The sequence below is a fragment of the Nilaparvata lugens genome, chromosome 4 (genome assembly GCF_014356525.2).
Source record: "Nilaparvata lugens isolate BPH chromosome 4, ASM1435652v1, whole genome shotgun sequence".
In the NCBI taxonomy this organism is placed as follows: domain Eukaryota; kingdom Metazoa; phylum Arthropoda; class Insecta; order Hemiptera; family Delphacidae; genus Nilaparvata; species Nilaparvata lugens.
The window spans coordinates 64,583,611-64,599,646 of record NC_052507.1 but is presented as its reverse complement, the minus strand read 5'-3'; the positions used below and the strand labels follow the sequence as shown (position 1 = coordinate 64,599,646).

The 16,036-nt window shown below is 33.4% G+C and overlaps 1 long non-coding RNA gene across 1 annotated transcript; it reads left to right on the top strand.

Moving 5' to 3' along the window:
* The first annotated feature begins 9,594 nt into the window (after positions 1 to 9,594).
* LOC111059591 lies at positions 9,595 to 11,008 on the top strand. Its single transcript, XR_002606627.2, has 2 exons — positions 9,595 to 10,252; positions 10,712 to 11,008. It is a non-coding gene; the product is annotated as an uncharacterized LOC111059591 (long non-coding RNA).
* Positions 11,009 to 16,036: the final 5,028 nt, after the last annotated feature.

Here is a 16,036-nt window from a genome sequence, read left to right as displayed (position 1 = left end):
CATATGTTAAATGATAAATAATCAATCTTCAACTTGGTGCCAACCTAACAAAGTCAACTCAACTTAATGCCAACCTGACAAAATTATTAATTCAGTTACCAGTTAACATATGTTTCGAAGAGGTACTCTCTCTAGATTATAGTTCCATATCAACATATGGTATGGACATTTTTCAATTACAATTGAGAGAATAAGAAGAATATACATGCTAAAAGACGAACTTTAAACCCTTAAAAACCACCCTCAGAGTTGAAATATTGCCAAAAGATTTCTTAGTGCCAACTGAACATACCTGACAAATTTGAACGTTTTTGGTCCGGTAGATTTTTAGTTCTGCGATTGAGTGAGTCAGTCAGTCAGTCAGTGAATGAGTGCCATTTCGCTTTCATATATAGACATTCATAATGTTTCACTTTGTTTCACAATCCAAAACAAACAAATTTCAAAATACTTCTAAAATTAACCAGTAGTTCTGTGAACAGTGGACCTTACGCAGTTTTCACATCCACAAATCTCTAATGTCACCTGTGTGAAATGTTAACAATCTCAGTTCACGTTTGAATTAGTATTTATCCATTCCCATGATAATCCTCATCTCCATCTGATGAAAATATTCCTCAAATATTTGATTTTTTTTCAGTCAAGAAATATTATAATTTCACCAGCATTATTTCGTTCATTTAATTATTTTAATTACCTATTAAATTTGTTTTTTATTTCAAATGTGAGAATGTTGATACTGATGGGCACGAATACCATGAATGCAAAATAAAATATTGAAACCATATGAAACCATAATAGGAATAGACACGGCTTCTCCAGACATCTGTGCAATGCATGCAATGAATAATCCACTTGTCAGCTGATTGATTATGAATAATTCTATAGTCTGATTAATCCTATCTTCAGAGTAAATGATATATACAGTGATATCAGAGTATGGAGGAATTCCTTTTCTTTTCATATTATCCTTGAAATGCAAAATTTCAAGAAACCTTGTGTATACATCAACGTGCAGATAGAAAAGGAATATTCCTGCCAAATCTCATAGAATTCTATCAAACGCGTTTGGCCGTGAATGCGTTACATACATACATTCATACAGACAAAAGAAAAACCGACTTGAAACATAGAGCTCACTACGTTCGGTCAATCAAATAAATTAAAAAAATCCAAATTCCAAAGTAACTATAACATTTTGAGACCAATAAATATTGAATTATTCTCATAATGTTGAAGTGGCTTCATGACATTGGTGATAGGTTTAAACTTGTATTTTATTATGAAAAGCCTTCATTCTGCCTAATGGAGAATATCAAGGTGTAATGAGAGAGATGATGCCAAATCCACATAACTCTTTCAAGCCAAACTATAGTTTCAATTCACTTCGATTTGGCACTCTCTAACCGAAACATGGTCCGAACTGACCTAAACCGAAACATCCGGTCTCACAGACCGGGTCTTGCTTAAAGTGTTATATTTTATATATTTTCTACTGAATATGAATTTAAATATTTTTCATTGGTGAATTTTAATTATAGTAAAGTATAATGTATATTTTAGTTGCAAATTCAGTGATGGAAGAATAGAAAAAATTTTGAAACATTGATATGCAATAAATGTATAATGTTCGATGTAAGAAAACACACAATACAAAAATCCGTGTAAGATATATTATCAGTTACTACTCAGAACAATAATCATGGAGAAATATTTTATCAATATAGGCTTTATAGCAAAACTGAAAAGTAATCATTGAAAATAATAATGTTTCTCATTGTTATCAAGAAACTTGTTTCATCAAACGTTTTCAGCCTCCAGTTATTTTATTAGCAAGAAAAGTTCATAAATAACTATAGTGGTCGGAATCATCTATTTCATCAAGTGAATTTTTATTTTGTGACACTTCATTGTGAAGCATCCTATTGATACAAGTTCCAAAGGCCGGGGCTTGTATGGTTGATAACTCATCCATTGTCATCAATTTTCCTAAACCAACATTTTCGAAATTACAAAAATTATTTTTTCAAATAAAACATGTGATAAAAATACTGAAATAATGAAGAGAAAAACATTAGAAAAAAAATGAATGCTCAAAATATCTGTTAGTCGAAACAGCCGGTATTCTAGACCGGTAAAAAATAAACATTCGAAAGATCCGGTAGCTGAGACCGGTACGTTTCCAATAGATTGATGTTTACTTGATAACCTTGAGTTTGGGACTGACGAGCATTGTTGGAGAATGTTGAGGAATAGTGGGGGAGAAGGTATTAGAGCGGGCAGCAATTTTTGATTTACAATTTTGCCACTATAGAAATAGTTATTTGTGCAACTAGTGCGCAAAGTGACAGTTTGCTGCACCGAAAGAAACGTTTACGCCCGAGCATACGGCTCGGGCGGAATGGTTTCTTGAGTGCAGCAGAGGAACTTTGCGCACGTATTTCACATTAAGTTTTTCCTACAGTTACCATTGAATATGAAAAGTGGGTAATTATGGGTAAAATTGCCTGAAATGCATCAAATGTTTTTCTGTGTAATTTTATTATTGATAAAAACCTTAATCCTAAAATCCTAAAGTCCTCGTTGTCCTTGGTTATAATATATAATGAATAATAATTAGCGCGTTGTGCTTGGTTGCACCTCTGCTCACTATAGCAGCCACAGCAGTCACTGTTACCAACTTCATTTTGATTTTGCTGTACTGTTGCTCCATATAACCTACTAAGTATTTTGCGTTGCCATGTTGCAAATCTGGAGTGCAGAAAAATTTTTCCCGCACTAGAGCGGAAAAGTGATTCTTTGCGTTCTGTAATCAGTGCAGCAATGGCCACTTTTCAACGTAACTGTAGGAAAAAATAATTTTGCCTCTGGTCTCACAGACCGGTGTTTCGGTTTAAAAGTGTTAAATAAATTATTTGGAACTGACAAAATCTCTTATACCTCGATATGGAGGAATTTCACATTTTCTTTTTAGTGTAAATTGAAAAAAACTTTAGTTGAAACGATTTAAACATATCGATCAAAAAGAGTATGCAGTTCAATTTATTTTTTCGGATGTAACCAGAGCTTGTTAACAGTCGCTTGGTCTGAGTGGCCAACCACAGAATCCTTCATTATTCTCGTTAGAAAATAATGTTTTTTCCCCTACAAAGCACAACAAAGAATCTCTTGTGATGGAAAACAATGAACGCAATTAAATCTCCACTTTTTTCGAGCTGCTTTCTGTGTTCTCGAGAGAAAATGAGATAAGTTGGTCTGTTTTCTCGAGATGAATATCTCTTAAAAGAATACGAAATATGAATATTTGAATACTTTCTCCATGTAATCTCTGTTCAACAAAGGAGAAAGAACGTATGCATTGTCTTATTAGAATTTTTATCAGCTTGCAAGGTACTATTTTTCCTTTGTGAGAGAAACTACAAATTTCAAATTAATAGGGTTTCAAGAAATCAATAGAATGAGGAAAACTATAGTGAGGTCCACGTTATAATGGCAGTGTTTGATTAGCAATGGTATTGCTCTCACTCTCTCTCACTCTCTCTTCCTCGGTTGTGGTCAAAGTCCAGTCTACGAGCTACCCACAAAAAAGAGCATATTTTTTTCATCCGGGTCCAGTGTACGCGAATTGAAGCGTTCTACGCACTCTACGGCAATAGAATGACCGCCTTTGTCACTGATAACGTTCATAGAAATCGATTCCGATGTCACTAATGTCTACCATTCACCCAACATAATATTCTGCACTCCACATTCAACTTTGTATAGTGAGGTCCATGTTGTAATGGCAGTGTTTGATTACTAATGATATTGCTATCCTTGTCTATCATTCAACAAATCGGATAGCGTTATCTCTTTCTCGCTTTGCTCTGGAGAAAGGGATAAAAAGATTGAGAAAGAGAGAAAGAGTGTGTGTGAAAGGTAGAGAAAAGAGAAACGGTGAGAAAGGGAGAGAAAGAGTGAGAAAGAGTGAGTAGCAGAGAGAAAGAGAGTGAGAGAGATAGCGAACACAGAGCTTCCATGTCGACATTAAACGATCCACAGTATATTTCAGAAGCGATTAGAGAAAGAGGGAAGAGACTGAGATGGGGTAGGAGAAGGAAGAGGGAAAAAGTAGAGAAGAGGTGAGAGGGTGAGGAGAGGGGTAGAACAGGAAAAAGGAAAAAATATAAAGATGGAGGAATAGGAAAGTGGTGAGAAGGGGGATAGAGCAGTGAAGAGGGGAAAAGTGATGAAGTGTGAGGAAGAGGTAAGAGGTAGAGAAGAGGGATAGAACAGTGAAGAGGGGAAAAGCGATGTAGAGGGAGAAAGAGAGAACCGGCCAAACTATATTACATCATAAAGCATTAGGGAATAATGGTCGAGCATCCAGACCGACCCGGAGCCCTGAGTTCTATTGTAGGATGGATGTCGTTTTCAATGTAATTTAATGGAGCTTCGGATATTCATTACAATAAAGACCCTACATAAACTACGACACGCATATTCTTCTGAAATTCTTCAACGAGTGCACAGGAAATCCAACTTATTTCACACAAGGAAAATTATTCATGAATGTCAGTTAACCAGATAGAATATGAGGGAGATTATCCATTGAAAATTAGTTATTTGTGCAACTTGTGCACAAAGTGACAGTTTGCTGCACCGAAAGATACGTTTACGCCCGAGCCGTAGGCGAGGGCGGAATGGCTTCATGAGTGCAGCAGAGGAACTTTGCGCACGTATTTCACATTAAACTTTCCCTAAAGTTACCATTGAATATGAAAAGTGGGTAATTATCGGTAAAATGATGGCTGAAATCCATCAAATGTTTGTGTGTGTGATGCTGTTATTAATAACAACCTTAATTCATTTGAAAATTAATAATCCAATTGAAGTTGAAAATTCTCAGCCAAAGTTCTCATTTTTATTCATTCAAGAATCAGAAAAAACAGATAGAACAAAAAATTCGCATTCAAAATACACACCAACAGCTGATTGGCTGAACCGAGCTGCAAGATGGCTGAACACAACAAGATGGCTGAACCGACAAGCGCGCGACCTAGTGGGAAGAATCGTACCTAAGTTTGTTTCATCCAGCTAAAACTACAGGAACAGGATTCAGAAATTTAGACTTTTGTTCAAATTTCCGAGAAAAATGCTCAAAGTAAACTGAAAAATATTTATAAAAATAACATAGACAACAGAGAATATTTATTGTAGTATTCTTATGTTTTTTTCATATGGATATCGAATGGTAATCATTTAACCTCAAAATTCGAATTTTATAATGTATATTTGCTACTTTTCTCATTGCTTGCAGTTGAAATAATAATTATCAATAGAAAATAACTATTATTTATTATTAAATGGTGAGAATTTGTAAACGATGATTATTTAATTATGATTTAGATGAACATTATTCTTGTTTTGGATTCCCAGATTGGGATTTTATTATAAATGTAGGGTAGTCATTAAAATGATTCTTATCTCAATCTAACCACAGTCATTGTTACCAACTTAATTTTTGTTCTTGTGCACTAATCCTCCATATAACCCACCAACTATTTTGTGTTGCCATGTTGTTGCAAATCTGGAGTGCAGAAAAAAATGTTCCCGCACTAGAGCGGAAAAGTGATTCTTTGCATTCTGTAATCAGTGCAGGAATGGCCACTTTTCAAGGTAACTGTAGGAAAAAGAGTTTTTTGTCATAGTCAATCAATCTCAGCTGTTTTTCATGCATGAATTAAGCCGGTAAACAGCTGTTTGCAGAACAAATAAACATATGATTTTCATTACAGCATACTCTACTACTTGCATCCACTGCCATATCGCCCAATCGTGACGTCAGCCTCGGATGCTGACGTCACGATGGGGCGATATGACAGTAGATGTTGGTATCATTGACTTTCAGTATGAATATACAATGGGGCGTGTCTATTCTATAACTGGTCTAAGCTCTACTATAATGAAACCATATTAATTGTTATCTTTACAGTCGAGTATGTTTCCTAGTTCCGGAATAGGGAACAGCAAAACTGCTAGAAAAAAACACCTTCAGCACTCCAGGTGGAAGCTTTTTCAACTTCCATGAAAATTCCTGATTCGGAGTTTGTAAACTAGGTGCATGTAGTAGCTTTTGCACAAGCAGGTAATGTTTTCTATTTCTCAATTATTCTTCTTTAGATTATTATGACAAAAATAGTGTACGTTACCGGGACGTGAATGCCTTTTGCAGTGAATTGAATTGAATTGATTATATTGTTTCACAAAAAAAAAACAGATTCATAAAACATCAGTAAATGTATTAATTTAAATAAGACTATATCTATGTTTAAACTATTTCACAATTATTCACTATTTCACTCGGCTAACGCATCGACTAGAAACATCATTCTCGCCCGCAAAAGGCCCCTTCCCGTCCATGTGACGTAAGATACTATAATTGGAGATTGAAATGGGAAAAAAATCTTTACTAGGCAGTGTTACGGCCCCGCCAATCTGAACGACTTGATATTGTAAATTCACTGATTCATCAAAACAGTTTGAGAGACCAGTTTCGGCATTATTAATCTCTAGTAAAACTGAAATCTATAAAAAAAATTGAGTGTATATGAGTGTAGTACTACTATTGGCCATTAACTGTTGACCAATGAAGATTGAGCTCGACTGTCATTGGCTGAGACTAGACAAGAATATTCCAAATATGGCCATGCTCAAGTATGTCCCGACGGCATCACCGACGGTACTTTATATTCTGCTGCTTAATGTTTGAGCTTTCAGTTTACTATGTGAGGTCCACGTTATAATGGCAGTGTTTGATTAGCAATAGTATTGCTATCCTTGTCTATCATTCAACAAAGCTGATAGCGCTATCTCTCCTTTCGCTTTGCTCTCATGCCAGATCGGCTTTTAAGAATGTAGAATTGATAATTAATTGACAAAATATTTCTTCTTAATTATGAAAATTCATTATAAAATCATTGAAAAGTATCATTTCTCACTTAATAAAATATAATATTGATTAGTTTAGATGAAAATGAACAGTTAATATTAGATAGTAGCAGATAGTTCCATTAATAAACCTGTATCAGCTACCGTCAAGAAGGCATCGACAAGACAGAGGATCGGCAACGTTGTTCTCCATCTTTCTCCTCTGCTATTATAACGTGCAACTGTTATTGATTCATTTACTCATTTATTGTATAAAACAATATTGATTCATTTATTGATTCATTTACTGAATATGATTATTGATTCATTTACTCATTTATTGTATAAAACACAGTAATCATAATACAATTATGACATTGGAGGAAAAACTAGGCTGAGCCTGTACTATTTCTCTCCAAAAAATTTTGATAAAACTTTGTCTTATGAAAATGTTTATAAGTAGTAGTGGGTTCGTTACCCACCTAAAACTGTAGGGACATTTATATCTCATCATTACCTACGCACAAGTCTGAAGCTCATGTGGACATCATCCTCAGCTACGAAAAGAAACAACAAGCATGACTATCATGGTGATAGTTGCAGTATCTGAATTCTCAGTTCTCTTCAGAGTCTTGATAGCAGTCTAAATTCCAAGCAATAAATATCAACACAAGAAATTCCATCAACACGAAAGTCAAATATTTTGACAAGAAACTGCGTGCTTCGTAGCCTGTAAATCTTGTCAGGCAAGTAAGTCAATAATTATTCATCTTGTTGAGTAATTTTGATTCAAAATTTCGCTGCCCATAGGACGCCTGCTACTCTAAGGCTCACACTGTAATTCACTCTATGGCCCAAACAAGAAACGCTATGCTTTCGTTGCAGCATTTAAGCATTTATCTGCTTCAAAGCCGTTTACCAAGTTTGTCACACAAATTCATACAGCAAATTTGAACAGCAGTTGGAAGTTAAATAGGGCTGTCCAGCTTTTGTGTAGTTGCTAGAGCTGCAGTTTGAGAGAGTAAGAACGGCACAGTATGAGAAACTACCAGCGTCACATAGCTTCACTAGTAAGAACTATACTATAGAGAGGTCCACGTTATAATGGCAGTTTTTGATTAGCAATGGTATTGCTATCCTTGTCTATCATTCAACAAGGCGGATAGCGCTATCTCTTTCTCGCTTTGCTCTGTTTTCAGATCGTCTTTCAACAATGTAGAATTGATAAATAATTAACAAGATATTTCATTTTCATTATGAAATTATTGAAAACTATAATTTCTTGCTTTAGGCTGTGCAAAGACTAAAAATAAACTTTCTACTGGTGATATTTTTCAAAGTTTATCGATTTGTATATCATTAAGCTATCAAAATGAAAAAGTTTTCTCAGGAAAACATTTTTTTCCGATCATTACTTTTTGAGATATGAGCGCCTAAAGTTTAAATTTTTGGGACAGAACATTTCATATTCTGTAAGAGATAAATCCATGAGATTTGAAGGATAGACTCTTCATGCTATTGTTGATCTAGTAAAACAGAAATTTTCTGAGAATATCATCTTTTGAGAAAGTTATTCATTCAATTTAATAAAAACGACCAAAAATAACTTTTAGTTGGGTTATTTTTGGTAAATTGTATAACTTTCTCAAAAATCTATATTTTCGAGAATTTTCGTTTTACTAGATGAAGAATGTCATGAAAAATTTATCCTCTAAATCTCATGTATTCATCTCTTACCGAGTTTGAAATGTTCTGTCCCAAAAATTTAAACTTTGAGACTTCATATCTTAGAAAGTAATGATCGGAAAAAATGTTTTCCTGAGAAAACTTTTCATTTTGATAGCTTGATGATGTACAAATCAAGAAAAAATATATCTGGAGCAAAAAGTTTATTTTTAGCCTTTGCACAGCCTTAAGGCTAAGCGCACAACAGTTAGTCAAGACTAGACAATACATTATTAGACACGTTCAGTCACAAAACTTAACATTGTTGCTTATGAAGACATGTCTAATTGCAATGACTAATCAGTGTGTGTTGCGTCATGAGCAACTATGTGAAGTATTGTGACGAAACTTGTCTGATAATGTCTTGTCTTGTGTTGACTAACTGGTGTTCGCTTAGCCTTAGAATACGCGAAAGAGATATCTTTTCATCAACCGTTTGAAATACTTTCTCATAAGTAGTTGTATTAGTTTATTTCAATTTCAACACTATTGTCTCCAACACCAGTGCCTCTTTCTTATGCCTTACCAAAGTCCGGGTTTTCTGAGCCATAGAGTGCAATACTCCAAATGCAGTTTCTTATTGATTTTTTCCTAATTAGTAACTTGAGAGTACTCGAGGAAAATCATGTCGCTTACTGATAAAAATAGCCTTTGTATCTCTTAGGCTAGGCGCACACCAGTTAGTCAAGGCAAGACAAGACATGATCATACACGTTTAGTCACAATACTTCACATTGTTGCTCATTAAGACATGTCTAATTGCAATGACTAATCAGTGTGAGTTGTGTTATAAGCAACAATTCGAAGATTTGTGACAAACGTGTCTGATCATGTCTTGTCTTGTCTTGATTAACTGGTGTGCGCCTACACGACGTTTTATGTCATCTCCGTCCCTTCCATCTCCCGAAATGTGATGTGATGGAATGTGATGTACTATTTGTAGATTTGCCTGTAACAATTTTGGACGTGATTATTTTTATCTTGTTTTTCTGGTATTTCGGTTCTAAATTCGATTGTATTATCAGCTTGTTTTTCTCAGTGAGACAAAGATGCACTTATGGGATCGAACTGTACCCTTCGAATAATCTACTTTCTTGTTCTCTCCAGTTCTTTTTTGCTATTTTCTTTCTCCCTTTTTCTGTCCTTGTTGGTAGCTTTGAGTTTGCATTGCTCTTTCTCTCTAGTTTCTTTGTCTAATTTTGATAATTCCGTTTTGCTTACGTCACTGTCTTGTTTGCTACCCCGTCTTCAACGCTCGATGATCCATTCTGTCTCTGAATTTCGTGAGTGGAGGTTGTAAATTTAACTTTTTCCTTTGATTCCATTTTTATTTAGCTTATGCTAAATTTTTCTATTTATTACAATATGTAGTTGATCAGAGACAGATTTCATACATCACAAGTTGTGATATTATTATTTTTCTTATTTTTTTTATTTCCTTTAAAAAATGTAAATTTTCTTGTTTGTTATAAAAAAAAAAAGAAAAGTAATCATGTCCGAAAATTTAATTGAGTATTCATTCTAGCTGGCCTAAGTTATGGCAATTTATTTATATTTGTTGAAAACCTCATTCATCACATATGTATCCATAGTAATTTCTACAATTTCCGCTGTACAGGTAAAGCATTATTTATTAATATACTTTACTTATTGTTTTATAAGTCAAGTCTGATCAGATTATAATTAATCCCAGCTTTCCTTAAATTTGTTTTTCAGCTCTAATTCTCGTAATTCAAAATGTTGGAAATATTTCTATGCAAGTTTATATAATAGTAAAATTAAATTAATAAATAAATAAATATCAAATTATCTTTGTCACGCTGGTCAAATAAATAAATAAATAATAAATAGAATTGTAAAGCCTTATTCAAGTTATAATTTTTCTTTTTAAAAAAAATCTCTTTTGGAAGCTTCACTTCGAGTATCTTGAATTATTTATCTTTAAACTATTATTGATGAATTTATTAAAGATCTTGTGTATTGTTGATTTTTTTAAGAAGAGCAAATTCTGTATTATTGATCTCTCCTTTAGTATTACAGTATTTATATATATTCTTTTCGTTTCTCTATTATTTAGCGGTCATAGACTCATAGACTCGTAGACTCGTAGACTCGTAGTATCACAGGATGTCTTAGTTATGGCCATGGAAGCTGAATCCTTGCTGACCAACTCATCACAAGGAAACCAATATTTCCAGAAAATATCTAAATTCGCCGTAAAAAGATACTTCAAGAACTTCTTGTGCAGTGAAAAATTAATAAGTGAAAAATTTGAATAAAGTGTACGGAGGCCTCCTCACTTCAATACACCAGGTATTTACGAAACAACCAATATTAATTTATGGAAAATTCACAGGCAACTACTTCGCAAAAATAAAAGGACAGGATAATAAATAAATTTGTAATCACTTGATTTAAATTTTGTTTATTTTTTGGAAATTCTATTTATTTGATCTATTATGTATATTAAATAGCAAACATGATTACAATCTTATTGTTGATTATTGAATATGCCTAACAATCATCAATGACAAGTAACGAAGGGGATAAATCTTGAATTGTTGAGCTGTCATATCATTCAATTATAAATGTTGCTACTTAGAAGGGGTCGGAAATTAAATAAATGGAATATTTTAGTTAATATATTGAACTATATTCAATTTATTGATTTAAATATTCGGAGGATTATTTCCTTCCCCATCTCAAAGATTAATTTCAACTGTTGTAAACTGAGGTAACATTTCATGCCTTGAACAAAGATGGAGCATATGCACCTTTGAGGTTCTACAATGCCTTTTTGATGAAAATCTCATTAGTCATGTGGAAGCTCAGCCGCTGAGTTTGAATCTGACAACGCAAACTTTAGGTGAGTTAAAACAGGTTTGCTACATTATCTTTTTGCACATTCCCACACCCGCCTTTAGTTCATTGTTGAAGTGATAACAAACTTATACACGTCAAATTTCATTGCAAGTGTTTTCAATTCGCTCATTCATCTGATTCAACTAATTCAACACTTTATCCTGGCGAAAATGTTGAGAGCTTCTGTCTCTCTCTAAGTCTTTTATTTTACAGAGAATCTATAAAGAGAGTTGTCTAAGTCTCCAATTTTGAGAGCTTCTGTCTCTCTCAGAGTCTCTGATTTTTAAAGCTTCTGTCTCTCTCTCTGAGTCTCTAATATTCAGAGCAATTGACTCTCCAATTTTGAGAGCTTCTATCTCTCTCGTAGTCTCTGATTTCTAGAGTATCTGTCTCTCTCTGGGTCTCTGATTTCTAAAGCTTCTGTCTCTCTCTCTCTCTCTGAGTCTCTAATGTTCAGAGCATTGACTCTCCAATTTTGAGAGCTTCTGTCTCTCTCAGAGTCTCTGATTTCTAGAGTATCTGTCTCTCTCTGGGTCTCTGATTTCTAAAGCTTCTGTCACTCTCTCTGAGTCTCTAATGTTCAGAGCATTGACTCTCCAATTTTGAGAGCTTCTGTCTCTCTCGGAGTCTCTGATTTCTAGAGTATCTGTCTCTCTCTGGGTCTCTGATTTCTAAAGCTTCTGTGTCTCTCTCTGAGTCTCTAATGTTCAGAGCATTGACTCTCCAATTTTGAGAGCTTCTGTCTCTCTCAGAATCTCAAATGTTCAAAGCTTCACTCTCTAATATTCAGAGCCTCTGACTCTCTCTGAGTCTCTAATGTCTCTGTTTCAACAGTGCCTCTGTTTCTGTGTGAGTCTCTCATTCTCTCTCACTCTCTCACTCACTCTCTCTCTCTCTCTCTTTCTCTCTCTCTCTTTTGGTAGAGAGTTAGTGGGGAGAATATTTTTAATATTCTTTCCGAAGAATGGACATTGATATGTCCAAAGCTCCGCCAATTTATGTAGATGCATAACAATATTATCTATTTTATCTATAGTTATTATATTACAAATTACTTTTTCATATCATATACAGTTCAATAATTATTTTCTTAGTCTATATTATGTAGATTCATCTATAATTTTGCTGTATTGTAAGCTATTGTATATAAGTGTATAAGCCAGTATATATTGTAATCTACATAAATAAAGTACTCAATCAATCAATCAATCTCTCTCTCTCTCTCTCTCTCTTTCTTTCTTTCTCCCTATCTCTCTCGCTCTCTCTCTCTTCTCTCTCTCTCTCTTCATCATCATGTACAGTTCAATAATTATTTTCTTAGTCTATTATTATGCAAATTCATCTATAACTTTGCTGTATTGTAAGATATTGTATAAAAGTGTATAAGCCAGTATATATTGTAATCTACATAAGTGAAGTACTCAATCAATCAATCAATCTCTCTCTCTCTCCCTCTTGTATTGTAATAGGACCACCTTCATAGTTTATTTCTTACCTATTTCATATCTTACCTATTCTCTATTGTATTATATTATGAAGTTTAATATTTCGAATACTTTCATGATAAGTTTCATTCCACATGGATGCAAATAACAACTTTTTTTCCTCCAGTATTATGCATATGTTTACTCCCACTTGAGCTACGGCACAATATTTTAGGGTAATTCTGTAGACAGCCGTAGAATCTTCATCATGCAGAAAAAGATATTGAGAGTTATCTGTAGACTGAGATCAAGGGACTCATGTAAAGCATTTTTCAAAGACCTTAACATACTCACACTTCCTTCCATTTACATTTACTAGCTAGTAGTTTTTGTTAAAGTAAATATCAATAAGTTCCAATTTTGTACAAATAATCATAAATATAATACTCGAAATAGAAATATTATTGCATTTCCAATCCATAGAAATGTAGCTTTTGAAAAAACTCCATTTTATTCTGGAATGAGACTCTATAATAGGCTGCCAACAGACATTCGAAACATTGAATCAGTCATTTTATTCAAACAGGCAGTCAAAAAATTGTTATTAGAGAAAAGCCTATACGCAATCTCAGAATTTTATTCACAAGAAAATTGATTTTTTTTATATATATAATATATATCATTACCATCCTTAATGATACTTGACACTTGATACCTGAATAAATATTTTATTATTTTGATTGTATGTATTATAGTATTAGAATTAGTATTAGTACTGACAAGTTACCTGTCAAATGGGATTATTCCCAAAATTAATGTAATGTAATGATTATTAATAAATAAATAAATAAATATTGCTAATGTGATCTAGTATAATGTTGATAGCTTGATATATACTATACTATTTTCTTCGATATTTGTAATTGATCAATACTAGTGCAGAACTGTTAAATAATTATTATTTATCTCTTAAGTTTGATTTAATTTTATTGTCATTTTTTGTAAATGTTACCATAGGCAACAGCCTAGTAACAATTATCAATAAATATATCTATCTATCCACCTATCTACCTCTCACACCCTCTCTCTATCTCTGTTCTCGAGTACAGGCAAGAACTGTGCCATATTGTTCCAGAGATTGTTGGAATATTATTAACAAGATCTGGCATTTTGAGAGAGGGTTGTCTCTAGCCTCGGATTGTTTACCAAAGCGGCGAAAGTCAACTGGAATAATCCAACTGCGCCATTGGATCTGCACAAGTTTGCGTTTCGTCTCCGAAACTTTGTCGCATTCCGACATTGAGACAATCCCTTCAATATTCTGTTCCGGTTGAGAAGTCAATCCGGAAGAGTCTTCAACTTTGCCAATACTAATGATTTTTTGACACATCGAAAGTGTCTCCAACCAAGGTTTAGCTCCACGTTTTAATGGCAGTGTTTGATTAGAAATGGTATCGGTATCCTTGTCTACATTCAACAAAGTGGGAAGCGCTATCTCTTTCTCGCTTTGCTTTGTTTCCAAATCGTCCTCTAACAATGTGGAATTAATGATTAACTAAATTTTTCACCTTAATTCTGAAAATTCATTATGAAATTAATGAAAAATATTATTTCTTGCTTAATGAAATATAATTGTATATTTTAAACGAAAATGAACCGTTAATATTACATTGATGAAGCTGTTTCAGCTACCATCTATGGAAGGCGTTGACAAGACAAAGGATCGACAAAGTTTCTTTCTCCACTGCCATTCAACTCCAGATCTATAGTGAGGTTCACATTATAATGGCAGTATTCGATTAACATTGATCTTGCTATCCTTGTCTCCGCAAAATTGCCAGATCGTTTGCCAAAATTCTAGAAATATAAAATTCATTGACAAAATATTATTAGATGAACAGAATCAACAGGTTTACCCAAAACTATTTCTCTCGAATTTTGATTTTCGATGTAGTCTAAAAAAGGTTTATTCATGTAAATAATATCACTTTATGATTATAGATGTTATGGTATTTCTCCATAATTTTAACAAATATAGTGGTAGTGACAACATCAACGTCTTATTCTTTCAATAAATTCGTGTGAGATAGGATTATTGAATCAATCAAAACTAGACGAAAAGTATCAATTGGAAATCAGGATGATTGTAAGGACTATCAGGTAAGATATCAAATCATTTCAAAACATTCCAACATAGATCAGTTTTGGTCTCAACTTGGCAGACGACCAACAGGTCATGTCATAATATATATATATATATTTGTGTGTAGATCAGTTTTTGAGAATGGTATTAGCAGATGAATGTTTTGGTTGAGAATAAAACTAATTAACCAATCCACCCAACCCGTTTCAAACTCTTCGTTCTAAAGCATAAATATATTTTCAAGAATAGATGAAAGAATCTTCTTTTTCTTTATTGAGCTGAACATTTCGAGATCACCAAAGCTTTGGTCTGTGTTCTATTTTATTTATTCCTTATTGATTCATTCAATAAATACATCATCCAAAATGATAGGGAGAGAAAAAATAAGATAGCCTTGTGCTATTCCTCTCCCAAATTCAGATAGGATTACACATAGTCCGAAATAGATTGTCTCATAGTTGTTCACTTCACGAATTTTTCAGTTTTTAATTATTTTCACAAGTAGATTTTTAAATTTAGATGCTTCAAAACCAAACATAGGAGAAAAGTTCCACATTATTCTTATTAAAATAGGAATTGTTCACATATTCAACTAATTCGATCAATATGATTTATTAACGAAATATTTGTTCTGAATCCTGGAAATTTATCATTATTCAATCATTGAAAAAAGTATGTTCTCATTACAGTGCACAAGAAACTAATGCACCCATTGTCACGTGGTAAATTAATACCACCAAATATTTTAAAATGAACCAATGAAATATAATAGAACTATAAAATTGGAAAGAAGGTTAGACCTAGTCAAAGGATAAATCAACTCAAATCAAGTATTATTAGCGATTAGGAGTAATAGCATTATCAACAAATGATAAGAAAACATGTATAATTGTGATTTAATAATTATGAGAACCCATTGGTAAGATCAAAAAGTTATAAAGCGGCTTACTTATTATTGGCGGATTATAAAAAT